Below are 17,148 nucleotides of genomic sequence, written 5' to 3'. Positions count from 1 at the left end.
AACAGGTAGGCCGCAAACACATCCTCAAAACTCAGATGGACAAATAAATTGAAAGAACATAGTATGTTGCAGCGAAGGGTTCCAGTTACATTATCGGAACTTTACACATTTTTTGCCATAATCCTGCATATGTGCTTAGTTCTAAAAAGTAGTGTGAAGTATTATTGGTCGACATACCCTATTTTGCAGACAACATTTGCTGGCAAGCTGTTGTCACGTGACAGATTCAAAATGATCATGTCTATGTTGCATTTGAACAGCAATGACACATCATGATCAACCAGGTCATGATCCTCTCCACAAAGTTAGGCGATATTTCGATTCTCTGGTGAAACAGTCTAGTGGTGGAATTGTCCCATCCAAAAATATGACCGTTGATGAGGGAATTTGTGCCTTTCGTGGTAGAATACACTTTCATATGTACATGAAGAACAAACCAAGGTTATGTTTTGAATATTGAAGTGTACTCTGGTTGTGGAAATGACTATTTGATTGTTTCTCTGTTCGAAAGGTTGTTGTCTGATTATTTTCGTAAAGGCCATAGTGTGTATATGGACAGATTTTACACTAGTCCAATTGTTGTGCAATATTCATGGAATTGAGATACCATAGGTATAGGGACTGTAATGCTCGACAGGAAAGAGATGCCTAAAGGTTTAGCCTCTGCTAAATTGAAGAGGGGAGAGTTGACATTCCGTCATAGATCCAACATGATGGTCTGCAAATGGAAAGACACAAGAGATGTCACTGTTCTATATGGATTTACAGCTTCTGAAGTGACAGTGAGGGCAAAATGGCTGTAAAGGAAAGGTTCTGGTGAAACCAGATGCCATATTGGACTATAACGCCAATAAACCTGGATTGGACCGTAATGACCAGCTTGTAGCCTACTATCCATTCAAGAGGAAAACGATGAAGTGGTGGAGGAAGCTGTTTTTTCATCTCTTCATTCGAGGCATAGTGAATAGCTACATACTATTCAAGAAAATTGGAAGAAACTGACCATACACTTCCCTTGAGAAATTCATGTGTGTCGTTGGTGAGACACTGCCTTTGGTAGCAGGGGAAGAATTTGTTGCCATGGACGTTGGAACAACAATAGAGTGACTCACTGGAAGGCATTTTGGAAGAAAAATCCCACCAACTGAGAACAAGGCCAGACCGTGTAGAAGCTGCAAAGTGTGTGGGGACAGAAGCAAGAAGGCAAATGGTAAATGGGCCAGGAAGGAGACAACGTATTATTGCCCACTGTGTGATGTAGGACTTAGCATGCCATATTGTTTTGAAATTTACCACACAAAGGCAAATTATGTTTTGAAGACTGTATTTTTTCTTGCTCAGAAGTCTTTTGTGGTAAATGGAACAATAACTTTACATTTGAGTAACTTTTGACAAAATTTATCAATTAAAATAAAATTTCATAAAAGTTCCCATTTTCATTATTGTAATTATTGCTATTATTATTGAAAAATTATTATTTTTATATTGTACTCATTATTTTTGTTGTTTTGTAATTGCAATGCACATTTTATATCATCAAAATAGGGTAAATATAACAGTATTTCAGAAAACTGCACTTGCTTAGTTATCCATCAGACTTTTTTTCCATTCGCAAAACATGGTATGATATATAAACAATTTTAAAATCTCAAGTGATAGTTGACATGATACAGTGTTTTTCAAAACTAGATGCTCAAAAAAAATATATATATTCCCGCAAATATCTCCTATACGTACAGAGATATAATGTTTTAAAAATCCTAAAAAATGCCCAGTCCAGAAAGTTTGTTAGGGATATTAAGGCCCAGACTGGAATGGGTTTACATCCTGAACCTGTTGCAGTTTTCTTTTGGAGTGAACAGTAGGATCTAATAGTATTCCCTTATTCTCTTTCTTATTGATGGCTCCGATGTCCACTCTTCTTGTTGATTCATTGGTAGAGACTCAAGAAACATTTTCCTGCATATCCCAGTTGATGTCCTTACTCGATTTTGACAATTGTTATGCAGTGTTTGGTGCTCCTTCGAATTCCAGCACATGTCCTAGCATTTCAGTCTTGTTGCAGCCATTGTGGCAGCAGCAGGTTGAGCTGAAATTCTTGCTGGGGGCCCATTTTACTGCAGTGAGGTTGTATGACCCTTTTATTGCATGTACATATTCAGAAGAAGATAAAGGTGACTTGCGAGCCATGCAGGAACTTGGTTTCATGTATTTTTATTTAGCTCAGGCTAGCGGGTTTGATCCTGGCTCAATCCAGTGGTATTTGAAAGTGCTCAAATACATCAACCTCATGTCAGTAGATTTACTGGCACGTTTGGTGCCACCTCCAAAAACCATAAAATTAGTTAGTGGAACATAAAATAAGAATAATAATATTATTGGTTTTACATCCCACTGACTAGTTAGTTTCACTGCTTTTGGAGACACCGAGGTGCCAGAATTTCAGATCTGCAGGAGTTCCTTTACATGCCTGTAAATCTACCGACACAGGGCTGACGAATTTGAGCTCTTTCGTACAGTCGGACTGAGCAAGGGTCAAACCTGCCAACTTGGTCTCTGAAAGAAAGCGCCTTGCCTGTCTGAGTTACTCAGTTTGCGGGATGTAAAACCAGTAATATTATTATTAATGCACAAAATATATCAACATTTTTAATGACCATATACAAGAAAGAAGTTTTACAATTGCAGCTTAAAGAATGCTTCCTTGTTTAACGTATACTTTTAATAAATATTATACCAAGAAACAAAGAGTGCCATATCCTGAAATATGAATAAGAGATCCCTAGTGTTTGAAATTGATTCATTTCAGGTTGCAGGAATTTCAAATACAGGAATGAATTAATTCAGAAAATTTATAATACTACTTTCATATGATAATCAAATAAGATTATGGTGTTCTCAAGGGCATTCATTTAGTCCACTTATGGTTATGCCAGTGGTGCCTCTTGAAAGTGATTTAAATTTATTGTTCATGCTTCAGTTCATTTACTTTTTTAATACCCTTTTTCTAAAGTGTTTCTTGTTTCTTTTTGTCTGTGTGATAATGCTAATTCTGCCAATTTAAATGTTCCCTGATGAAAGTACTGCCTAAATTATTTCTAAAAAACATGTTTTGTGCAATTCATGGACAAAATATGGTTTGGAATTTGATATAAAACTCTCTGATATATTTAGATAACTAGAAGTGATCTGTTTTGAACTTAACTTCATATGGGAGAAATTCTGATAATGGTAAGTGAATTTTTTTTACTTCTGATACTGTAAATGAAGTCATTCACATTTATAAATACCATAATTTTTTATGCATACATACATACATACATACATACATACATACATACATACATACATACATACATACATACATACATACATACATACATACATACATACATACATACATACATACATACATACATACATACATACATACATACATACATACATACATACATACATACATACATACATACATACATACATACATACATACATACATACATACATACATACATACATACATACATACATACATACATACATACATACATACATACATACATACATACATACATACATACATACATACATACATACATACATACATACATACATACATACATACATACATACATACATACATACATACATACATACATACATACATACATACATACATACATACATACATACATACATACATACATACATACATACATACATACATACATACATACATACATACATACATACATACATACATACATACATACATACATACATACATACATACATACATACATACATACATACATACATACATACATACATACATACATACATACATACATACATACATACATACATACATACATACATACATACATACATACATACATACATACATACATACATACATACATACATACATACATACATACATACATACATACATACATACATACATACATACATACATACATACATACATACATACATACATACATACATACATACATACATACATACATACATACATACATACATACATACATACATACATACATACATACATACATACATACATACATACATACATACATACATACATACATACATACATACATACATACATACATACATACATACATACATACATACATACATACATACATACATACATACATACATACATACATACATACATACATACATACATACATACATACATACATACATACATACATACATACATACATACATACATACATACATACATACATACATACATACATACATACATACATACATACATACATACATACATACATACATACATACATACATACATACATACATACATACATACATACATACATACATACATACATACATACATACATACATACATACATACATACATACATACATACATACATACATACATACATACATACATACATACATACATACATACATACATACATACATACATACATACATACATACATACATACATACATACATACATACATACATACATACATACATACATACATACATACATACATACATACATACATACATACATACATACATACATACATACATACATACATACATACATACATACATACATACATACATACATACATACATACATACATACATACATACATACATACATACATACATACATACATACATACATACATACATACATACATACATACATACATACATACATACATACATACATACATACATACATACATACATACATACATACATACATACATACATACATACATACATACATACATACATACATACATACATACATACATACATACATACATACATACATACATACATACATACATACATACATACATACATACATACATACATACATACATACATACATACATACGCTGCAGAAAATTGGACTGTGAAGATGGCAGACCACTGCAGGATTGATAGTGCTATAGAAGACTTATGAATACCATGGATGGCATGCTGCACCAAAGAGTTGATCCTGAGACAAGTCGGTGTGAAAACAAGAATGTAGACCCTTGTGAGCCAACAGTTTTCTAAATACTTTGGGCACATTGCCAGGAGACCAGAGGTGGTGGAAAAATTAATCACCGAAGGAAAGGTGGATGTCTGAAGATCCAGAAGACATGTACCATCGCAAGAGCCTGACTGGAGAACGCTTGCAAAGTGCTATCTTCTATGCTCAGGATAGGGAATCTTGGAGGAGAACTGTCAATATGCTTTTGTATCATGATGTCACCACACCCTTACATAGGGTTAGAACATGATAGAGAGAGAGAGTGAGAGAACTTCAGGGATCAGGCCCCTTGATGTATTTGACTCCAGAAAATATTTCCTTTCATCCTAGTTTGGATTGTAAAAAATAACTTATTTTATATGATTCTTTGTCTTTTTTAATATATTATGTTTATACCAATTCTTTTGCTGTTGATATTTCAGAATAGAAACTGCCATTGTTTTTTAAAATTTAAGCTGAGTATCGTGATTTGCTGTTCTTTTAATGTTCATCTTAATATACCACACCCATTGAAAAATTTCAGTTTTACATATGCAATTACTGATATTCCTTTTAAACAGGAAATAGTTCACCCAGATAATGAAAAGAAACTTTTCAAGTTTTTTAAAACAATCAGTGATCTTAGAGCTGCTGGGTTGCTTCTTTTGATGCTTGTTGTTTGAAGGGGCCTAACATCGAATGCTTCTTTTCACAACCATTATTTTAGTTTTAATATATGATATTTTAAAATAAAATTGGCTCAGGCTATAACAATACATGACTCATTACATTCTGTTACTATCAGTTATAGAGCATTGTAGTGATTATTTAGAATTGATAGACTCGGGGAATTTTATATTGTGTATTTATTTAGTGGTTGTATTTTTTGTGTATGAATTTTGGAATTATTTAATTAAGATGGTTTGATTGCTGTGAAAAATTAAAATAAGATGTAATAATTAGGAAACACACTATACTACACACGCCAGATCGGGATGGGATGTTTCCGGTTTCATCCTATTGCATTAGTTTCGAAATTTCTGGATGTTACTCGGTGTTCTTTATCAGCACTTTGTGCTGGGCACTCATTGGATAAAATAAGAATAAGTGTGATTGGCGGACGAAGGAAAATATGGTTGCTCATTGGTCGTTTTAATATTTCCCCATTTCTGGAGAGGAGCGCGTGGCTTACGCCAAGCTCTGCTGAGCCGTCTTTGAATCGTGACCAGTGAAGGGAAAGGTTGCCTTCTTCAGGTGACGGGTCTTCTTGGCCCTACCAACAGGTAAGCACTTAGTTGTTTTTCATCTTTCAGGTTATCTTCAAAAGTAGTGTTCCGTTTAATTTCTTTTGCAGGAGTTTACCCGTTTTTTCTTCAGTCGCCAAAATATCAGTAAAATGACTTAGCCTACCGGCAAGTCATATCAGATTTGTGTTAAGAGACGGTTCCCATTTCTTTGATTTTGTAAACTGGATATTCAACGCCTCTTGATGTAATTGTAAAGTATAAATTTCCCCTTGGGACTGTCTCATTTATTCCGTTTCATCGTGGTGTATTCCTGTTTAGGACGGGCACCCTTTCTCAGAAGTGTTTTTTGAGGGGGTGCCTCCTAAAGGTGCCCTGCACTAGGATAAATATTTTAAAAGTGGTTCTCTCTTGTTTTTTTACATGTACATACTTATGACTGTATAATGTTACCTTCCTTTTTCTTATGTCAGTATTATATAATTTAAATGTTTTGCATGAACAGTGGAATGTAGTTTGAGATGTTCAGACCTAGAGGTTAAATAACCTAAATTCTACCCTCGGGGTAAATTGTTATTGTGAAAAACTATCTTCGATTTTTTAAAGGTATTTTGTTGATTATTTGTGCTCTGATTTGAATATAAATTATTAAGTAAACTTTAGAATTGCCTTTGATTTTGCTTCTTCAGCATTGCCAATGCCTTTCACTGCCTGGATATGGTTCCCAGTCACTTCCCAATTATCCTTCCTTAGTCGTCATGTTGGTTAACCTGTTTATTTTGTTTACTGCGCTTAAAGGGCTTATGGTTTTAATTGAATGCACGTTATTATTATGTCTTTCTGCATTAATTTGTGTTGATGTGTAACTATGTGGTTGCACAATGGTAGCAAATATTATTATTACTATTGTTATTAATTGTAGCCGTTTATATACTGGAACGGTTACAAGCATAAATAAAAAAAAAAAGTATTTGTAGTGTTCTGAAGCACGAAAGTCATATTAGGAAACTTCATCCTCTTTAATTGTGCTTGGAGCACTTAACTGCAGTGGCGAAGCGTGTGTGTTGAGTAAGTGTGGACATTATAGATTTACTTCTGCTAGTAATAACAACTTTTTCACAATATAAACAATCCAAGTATTTCAGGAAAACTTGTGACGTGCTCTCGTATATTCCAAATAGCTTCAACTCAACTAAATTCTTGTGTATTTTATTTCGATATGTCTTATCATTCTTTTCTGTAAAAAATATTGATGACACCCTCCCTTAAGCTTGGATCACTCGCCAACTCAGCAATCAGCATCTTAATGAACGTAGGTTTTCGTGGCTCATTGTATTAACATAAAGAAATAAATGTGCTAACTTGATTAAAGCCAATATATATATTTATTTAATAAAACCAAGCTTTCTGCCAAATTGCTTTGGCCTTCATCAGGGCATGTGAAGTTTTGTCTCCGACAGTGAGCAAAGAAATTCTTCTAAGGAACGTGGAAGTCATGACCGTACGATCCACGGCCTCCCCACTAACTGGACTTGAGGATAGTCGCGCTGTGCTGTGGTGGTTGGGAGGGAAGTTACTGATTCACTGCCTCTGTCAACAGTTTCTTGAGTATCTGACACCACCATGGCACAGCGGGACACACTCAAGAAACTGTCGACAGAGGGCGGTGATTATGAGATAAGAATTTCATATTGTTCTGTATTGAAGTGAGTACATTATTAAGTTGAAAGAAGATGTATTTTAATAGTATTGAAAGTTTGAACCATCATACATCTTTCAACTTAATAGAGGGTGGTGAATCAGTAACTTCTGCAAACATAATTTTATTTAGAATTTTCACAAAGTCAATTTCCTCAAAGTCCTAGAATCTAAGTTCTGTTTGCAGTATAAAGGAATCTAATATTTCATATGTATGCGAGTACTATTTTCATCATGTTATGTTGTCATTTAACTCAGGCATCGTCAATCGAGAGCGAAATGCCTTCAGAGCCAGTTTGCTCCCCGCTCTTGAGGAACGAGAGCAGTTTAGCGAGCAAGTAGGGGGGAAGTGCATGACCTAGTATGCACTGAAGGTCAGTAGCGCAAAGGTATAGCACATCCTTCTGGACTGGTTAAATTGCGACACGATAAGCGTGAACTCACGTGAGATGACAGAAGTGTGTTGCTGCCTTTATCATCACACCACATGACATTCAAGCCTAGTCGGTAAATGTCGTATTTACTATGGAAGAGAGTTCAGCACAGCGTAGGCCATCAACCCCAAGTTTCAAACCTTCTTGAGAAGAAGAGTATTTGGTACTTCAAGGAAATAACACACAAACTGTTTAATATGCAATCAAATATTGAATCACATTAAATTTTTTATCTGCTCCTTATGTCATGCCAACAAGTATGATAAATATGAAGGTCGAGAAATTATAGGATTACTAGAAAAACTTAAAAATACCACATTTGAGGATGTATGTACATTTCATATTACCCTACTCAATGCTATATTTATATTATAATGTTTCATAATTCCTCAGAGATGATTTATTTATGTACCAGTTTGTATTTCATTGCTGCTGTTCAGATGGTAACATTTCCAAGTGGCAAGTACAGTACTGCCATGATATGCAACCCACCTGTCCGCTGCTCTCTTGTCACATGACTGCCAGTCATCCCGAGCGGAGCAAGTAACACTGGCTCCCTAGAGCAACTACGTGATGGCGTCTGATTTAACTGATAAGCTTTTGTACACACTGAGCAAGTTGGCCATGTGGTTAGACATGTGCAGCTGTGAGCTTGCATCCGGGAGATAGTGGGTTCAAACCCCACTATCGGCAGCCCTGAAGATGGTTTTCTGTGGTTTCTCATTTTCATACCAGGCAAATGCTGGAATTGTACCTCAATTAAGGTCATGGCTGCTTCCTTCCCACACCTAACACTTTCCTATCCCATCGTCACCATAAGACCTATCTGTGTCGGTGCGATGTAAAGCCAATTGTAAATTTACACAGTTTTATGTCAGATGTTCCTCTGACCTGAATAATGTTGAATGTTGAAGAGATTATCTGTGAACAGGAACACTTTGAAGAAAAAGTGAAGCAAGAGACAAGATTTGGGTCTTCTAATTTGTTTGCTAGACCATATGCAAATGTGGTAGAAGCTAGCAAGAGGCTATACACACCAAAACCGAACGTTTGCAAGCACTGACTGAGCACTGAACAGCAAGAGATGTCGGAGGGTAATGTCTCATGCTTTTGTATTTTCCTCGAATTGCTGCTGCTGCTGTTGCACATGTACTTGCTTCTAATTTACTGTGAGCGACTTCGAGGTGCGAAAGTGCTGCTACCCTGTGGCTGAGCTGTTAAACAACACATCTCACCAACATCGGCTTGCACAGTGTGGATGCCGGCCAGAGGCTCTGTTACAGTGGTTGCTGGTTACAGAGCATTGAATGCTGTTTCAGTGAACCAAGAAGATGTAGAAACATATGCAAAAATAACAATATATATTACAGAGTTACAGTATTCTTAAGTAGAATTTTAAAATTGCAAATTAGGTTGTTCTCCTAATTTCTGGGGGTAGACACTGTCTCATTGTCTCATAGCATGTTTTGCCACTGCTTAACTGAACAAAATGTTATATTATTATGGATATCTGAAATACATACTTCCAAAGAGGATAATATTAAAATTTGAAGAGCTTTGTGAGAAATTTATTAAACATGCTTTTGTTACATAGCCACTAGAATTATTAATCACTGTGTTAGAAGTAAGACTTTGTCCAAGTCATTGATATCAGCTAAATATTTGTTTAAGGTAAATTTGATGGAAATATCCTTAAACATTTTTGGTAGGCCTGTTATTGATTTGAAATATGATAGCCTATATGTAAAATTAAATCATATTCTGAAATATGCTGGATGTAAGCATACCAGAGGACTCTTCAACTAAAAGAGAACTGTTATTTGAAATTTCTATGTTAAACTTATTAGCTGTTTGATTACTGAAATTAATTATTATATCCGTTATGTGTATGCTATAACATAAAATCAATATGTGCAGGTGTCGATGTTCTATGCCATCAGCTTTCACCAATATTTGTACTGTCAGTCACATGCAAGTATTGATAATCTATGCCATTAGCTTTGGTTAACATTTGTACTCACATAGTTTGTCTTAACCCTGCGTAAGTGTGTCGAAATATTAAACATGATTCGTGTGGCCGGTCTCTAAAACCGGGTATTTTTTTTTTGTTACTTATTAAATTGTGAATTGTAAGAATAGATGAGATGTCATACAAAAATGTATTTATTCAAACTCACAGTAAGAAAACAGACTTCCAAGTACAATCAGACCAATAAAAATAACATTAACAACAAAGGAAAAAATCAGGAAAGGGAATCCCAAGTAAAATCAAATCATTTAAATAGCAAAAATGACAAAACAATACTGTGATACAAATATATCATGCTTTATATCTGGCTCCATGGCTAAATGGTTAGCATGCTGGCCTTTGGTCACAGGGTTCCCGGGTTCGATTCCCGGCACGGTCGGGTATTTTAACCATCATTGGTTAATTTGTCTGGCACGGGGGCTGGGTGTATGTGTTGTCTTCATCATTATTTCATCCTCATCACGACGTGTAGGTCGCCTAAGGGCGTCCAATCAAAAGACCTGCACCTGGCAAGCCGAAAATGTCCTCGGACACTCCCGGCACTAAAAGTCGTACGCCATTTCATTTCATCATGCTTTATGTTGTGCCAGTTCTGGAAATGTGGCACATAATAAATCTCATATAAGCCTCTGGCTTATGAAGTAAGGTCTCCTACAAACATTGCACATTCACTCATAGTCTTTGCTTAACATTTCTATGTCTCTAGGCACATGAACTTCTTGCACTTTCTACAATGGTATTTTGTTTTTCTGTTTCACTTCCAAGTACATGTTTGACATCGTCCAAAGATACATACAGGCCGATCATCTTGTACTCTTTCAAGCTTGCAGATGACAGCAATTCTCTCGTACAGGATCTTTTGGGATGTTAGTCATCGCCATGCAAGAGTGAAGGTGGCTTTATAAAAGGCTCATTCCTAACCCTGTGAGAAATTTTTGGTGTACTACATTCTGGGTAGGTGCATTCTGGCTTATAATAACTTGTCTGTTTATGCCAGCAATGTTTATCAGAGAATAAAATACCACCATAGGCCAACGTCTTGTATTTCTGGCCACATCATGATTTGTAGATAGCTGGTCTACGACATTGTCACCACACCACCTTTAGTTTTATTGTAGTCCAGAATCATATCTGGTTTCCCTGTTTCTTCATTGTCGAAGTCATCATTGTGCATCAATGAAATTACTAACATGTTCTTTTGTTTGTTAGGAATATATGACAGAAGAGTGCAATCTCCATGAAATCCAAAGATGTTGGATAGTGTAGGCCTGGAATGTCCTTGAGTTAATTGAGGAGGAAGCTGGTGCTTTTCCTAATGGTGCGTAGCAGCATGAGGTTGTACTGACTGGTCAACATTTTACAGAGCTCAACGCTGGTGAACCAGTTGTCCATTGTAACATTCCTTCTTATCCTGACTGTATTATTCTCTCCACTACATCTTTTGGGCTGTTACTTACGGCATACTGTGATCCTTCTGGCTGTTTTCCAACATAGACTTCCATTTGTGAAGTATAAATTAGCTTTGCATCACACAAGGATATACCTTGATGCCGTATTTGTTAGGTTTTGAAGCTATGTACTGCCAGAAGGCAGCCTTTCCCATAAAACCTAATAGCATTTCATCAATTGTAACAAACTGACTCAAGCTGAAATATTGTACACACCTGTGAACAAATAATTCAAACAGATAATGAATTTGAGCCAGTTTATCTGAAAGCAGCCTAGGCTGCCTGGTCTCTGTATCGTCAAAATGTATACGGCTGAGTAGGAAAAAGAAACATTGCTGAGACATAACTAGCTGAAGGATTTCTGGGGAGTTTCCATCTGCAAAGAACAGTTCTTTTAAATTTAACCTATTGGACTTCTTTTACTCCACTCAAAATGAGAAGGCCCAAAAGAGCTTCTATTTCATTACAGTTGACCTCACGAAAACATGATGTTCTTGATTATATTTTCCTTTTGTGTGAGTGGTAATATGTTGGTTTGTAAATTTTACAATAATTTCAATTATTTCTCGATCAAAGAAATGTCTCCAAATCTCGAGAGGACCAGCCTTTCCTGTAACTGATCTTCTGACACCTGGAAGGTGCGTTATAATATTCTTCTGCTGTTTTCTAATATTTTTGGAAGGGAGATGAATTTTTCAATTTGTCCCATCCTTACCATAATAAAAGTAGGAGTCTTCACCTTTGTGATAATAGTGCCATGGCAAGGATTCTGCATCCTCATCAGGATCCAATTCTTGTTCACTTTCCGAATTCTCTTCTCGAACTTCCAGCAAGTCCTCTTCATCATCATCTGAAGCAGTTCAGAATCAATGGAAACAGTTTCATGTAGCGTTTGCAGTCATTTTTGTTCTCTTTCATAGTCTGTTTTACCTAAAACATAATAAAATTTAGGCTTGAATAAATGCTTCAATAATTCTCAAATATGTAAGTAAAAAGCATCACAAAAAAAGCCATAACAAAAATATACTAATTACCTCATCACTACACTGATCATCACACAAAAAGTGTTGCTGGTTTCAAGAACCATGTCGTCATGAATTGTCACAATGGTCAGTTTCCCACTATCAGCAACATGAGTTGCGCGTGCAGGGTCGCAACAGAGGAAGGTACAACAAAGTACAGCTTCTTAGCTTCATCAGTTGGAAATTTAAATAGCATTGTTGTGAGGCCCAGAACAAGAGAGCATGCCACTCTTATGCAGGGTTAAAAGAGAAAAATGTCTGCATATTTGTCTTTGACTTTAACACATTTTGATTATAAGAATTCTAAACTTGTCCATTAGCAAGAGTTGCCATTGGAATATTTTTATACCATATACATGTAAGAACATGTAAGAATGTGAGAACATCAAAACTCAAAAGGTATGGCCATGTAAATAGGATGGATCAAATGAGAACAGCCAAAAAATGACTAGAAAAGGAACTGGAAGGCGAAAGACCTAAAGGCAGGCCAAGAAAACTGTGGATGAGTCAAGGAAAGCAGTACGTGGGAGGAAGAGGAGTGGAATGGCACCAAGTTGAGGAGGAGGAAATGTACCTGGATAGACAAAAGATGGAGAGCGCTCTTGTACAGCACCCAGCTGACTGGAGACGGTTAAAGGATGATGATGAAACATTTCAAAATTAATCTCTAATTACTTTGCATGGGAACAAGAATTTGTATTAATCATTGGACATTTGTATACCTGGAGGTCTCCCGGAAATTCAAAAGAGAACATTATGAAAAATCAGTAGAATCTCGTAAATAAAAAGATAAATAGATGCATTACTCTGAAAACATTGCTGGTGTTCATTCACTTTGACTTTAATCTTTTGGTTATGTTTTCAAAATTAAAATGAAGAAAGTCATGAAGGGTTATGAAGTATGATGTGAGAAACTACAAGAATCAGTCATAAGATATCAGGTTGAGGCACATCTAAATAGTGAACTGAAAGGTGTTCCTGATGTCTTGTGCACTGAGAAAAAATTAAATACTTAATTCTGCTGTATTGATATTCTGTTAAAACAGAATATATCATAAATAAGACATGGATAACAGATGAAATCCTTGAAATTAAAGGGTAAATAAGAGCAACAAAATATAACCCAGATGAATATAAAACATTAACCAAGGGGTTGAAAAGGAGATGAGATTATCAAAAGAGAAAAGAATTACAGGAAAAATATTTTGAGACAGTAGTTCTGGAGTTTATGACAGAGATTTTAACACAAGTACCAAGCATTCTGATAGAAGAAATAAAAATTGAGATAAAGAATATGAAAGATGGTAAAATTCCACACCCTGACAATATTAATGCAGAAGCTTCTAAATGAGGAAGACAGCATGAAGTGCTTGACCTCAGTCTTCAACAAAGACCAACATTTGTATTCACATAGTTCATCTTAAAAAGAGAAAAATATCCCCATATTTAATAATGGTCAGTTTGACTATTACAACGTCTGTAGTATTACAGGATCAATAATAATTTTAATATGATGAGAAGTCAGTATCAGTTGAGAAAAAGCAAAGGAGATAGTTTGACTGAAGTGACACATTTTGATTACAAGATAGCTACTAAGCCTGTCCGTTGACAAGAGTTACCAGTGGGATGTTTTTACACCATATATATTTTACAATTAATCTCTTAATACTTTGTATGGGAACAAGGATTTGTATTAACCAACACATTTTTTGAACTTCCATTTAAGACTTCTTTATACCCATGGTTCACAGTTGGTATTAGGCAGCCTTCTAGCATTCTTTATTTCTGGACAGTGGCAGACATATTGATGACAATTTGATCCAACTTCTCACATTTTGGCTAATCAGTCCATAGTACATGTTTCCACTGCTCAGTGTCTAATCTTTATGGTGCTTGGCCCACTGTAGTCTCTGAGATTTATGTCTGAATGCCTGGCCCACTGAAGTCTCTGAGATTTATGTCTGCATGCTAAAAGAGTATTTTTGGCAGATACATGCCCATACAATCCAACATCATGTAAACAATATCTTACAGTCAACACTGACACTGGTTGTTTTCTAATTCTGTTGATTTAAGCACAGATGTCCACAGCTTTAAGCCTTCTGTTACAGTTGCTTAAGATCACAATGTGTTTATGTTCAGCAGTAGATATTCTTCTACCGAGCGAGTTGGCCATACGGTTAGCGATGAGCAGCTGTGAACTTGCATTCAGGATACAGTAGGTTCGAGCCGCACTGTCGGCAGCTTTGCAGATGGTTTCCTGTGGTTTCCCATTTTCATACTAGGCAAATGCTGGGGCTGAACCTTTTCCATTCCTAGTCTTTTCCTATCCTATCATCGCTTATCTGTGTCAGTGCGACGTAAAGCAACTTCTGAGAAAAAGAAAAGGATATTCTTCTAGGACATCCACTACGTACTCAATCTTTGCAAGTGCTTGTCTCTTGTTGTCGCTTCAAAGCAGTGTGTACACCAAATTCAAAAATCCCTAATTTTGTAGCAATCTGTCAGTCTGACCAACCAATTGTCTGGTAGGCACATGCCATAACATACTTTGCTTCACTTATGCCAAATTCCCCCCCCACCGCCACCCCATTCTGCAGTGAGTCTCTATCCTGCAATAATTGGAGCAGACTAAAGTCAGTGTTGGAAAACAGTCTAAACCAACTGTAAGTTTAACAACAAAGACGACCGAGTCTTTTAAGTTTCATAAATCCTTTGGTATAGCAGTATAACTGAATCCAGGCTGATGTTCATGCACACAGGCTGAAGATTATATTACAGGTATCACACTCCAGATACCTGCGTAATACCTGAATAGCAAGTAAATATCATTAAATACAGTACCATATTTTAGTGTGAAATATATCAGAAATCCAATAAATCTCTATTAAGTATCAGTTTCGAGAATATATAGAGAATTTCAGAGGTGTTTAAACTTTTTTACACTAGTGTATTTTCAGAGTCGAGTTTAAATTTTTTATCTGTGATATATATAGCGAACACACATACATGAACACGTATATTTCTAGAAAAATATTCGATAATGTTCATTGGACCAACCTATTTAAGATTCTGAAGATGATCGGAATCAGATACCAAGAACAAAGAATTATCTACAAACTGTATAAAATCAGTCTGCAGTGAAAAGAATCGAGGGCTTTGAAAAAGGAAGTAGCAATTCAGAAAGGAGTGAGGCAAGACTGCAGTATGCCCTCCCATCCTTTTCAGTGTTTATATAGCACAGGAAGTAAAGGAAATCAAAGAAGAATTTAGAAAGGGAATCACAATCCAAGGAGAGGAAATCAAAATCCTGAGATTTGCCAATGATATTGTTATTTTATCTGAGACTGTAGAAGATCTAGAGAAATTGCTAAATGGTATGGGCAGAGTCTTGGATAAGAAGTACAAGATGAAAATAAGTAAGTCCAAAACAAAAATAATGGAGTGCAGTCGAATGAAGTCAGGTGATGCAGGCAATATTAGATTAGGAAATTAAGTCTTAGAGGAAGTAGATGAATATTGTTACTTGGGTAGTAAAATAACTAACGATGGCAGAAATAAGGAGGGCATAAAATGCATGCTAGCAAAAGCAAGGGAGGTGTTTCTTAAGAAAAGAAATTTGCTCACTTCGAACATTGAAGTAGGAATTAGAAAGATGCTTTTGAAGACTTTGGTCTAGAGCGTGGCATTGTATGGAAATGAAACATAGACCAATAACTAGCTCAGAAAGAAAGGAATAGAAGCTTTTGAAATGTGTTACAGAAAAATGCTGAAGGTGAGATGGATAGATTGAATTATTGATGAAGAGATACTGAATTGAATTGGTGAGAGGGGATCAATTTGTTTAAATTTAATGAGAAGAAGATATAGAATGATCAGACATCTTAAGACACCTACTAATTTTTCAGTTGATTTTTAATATATATTCAAATGTTTAAGAATTACCACATGAAGCTACTTGCAATGGATTATGATGACAAGATGGTCTTCCCACTGTGAAGAAGCAAAGGATGTTCTTATTTTATAATTTATTTTCGGGCTATGGTTATTAAAATTATTGGATACCAAATGTAAATGTCAGTTTCTTATAAACTTTACCTAAATAAACTTGTTACCCTCCACTCACGTGTTGTTTTCAATCATATTATATTCCTGATGTTTTAAAATTTTGTGAAACAAGATTCTCATGGCAGAAATAAATTATTTTATTCCGTAAGTAG

The 17,148-nt window shown here is 35.5% G+C and overlaps 1 protein-coding gene across 7 annotated transcripts in view; it reads right to left on the bottom strand.

Annotated features, from left to right (window-relative positions):
• The window catches only part of KaiR1D (Kainate-type ionotropic glutamate receptor subunit 1D), a 1,117,017-nt gene that overhangs the window by 62,158 nt on the left and 1,037,711 nt on the right, over positions 1 to 17,148 (bottom strand). The gene's annotated exons all lie outside the window — the stretch shown is intronic.

This window comes from Anabrus simplex, chromosome 3, assembly GCF_040414725.1.
Source record: "Anabrus simplex isolate iqAnaSimp1 chromosome 3, ASM4041472v1, whole genome shotgun sequence".
NCBI classification, from domain to species: domain Eukaryota; kingdom Metazoa; phylum Arthropoda; class Insecta; order Orthoptera; family Tettigoniidae; genus Anabrus; species Anabrus simplex.
The sequence above is the reverse complement of the archived record's forward strand: the minus strand, read 5'-3'. Positions and strand labels throughout refer to the sequence as shown.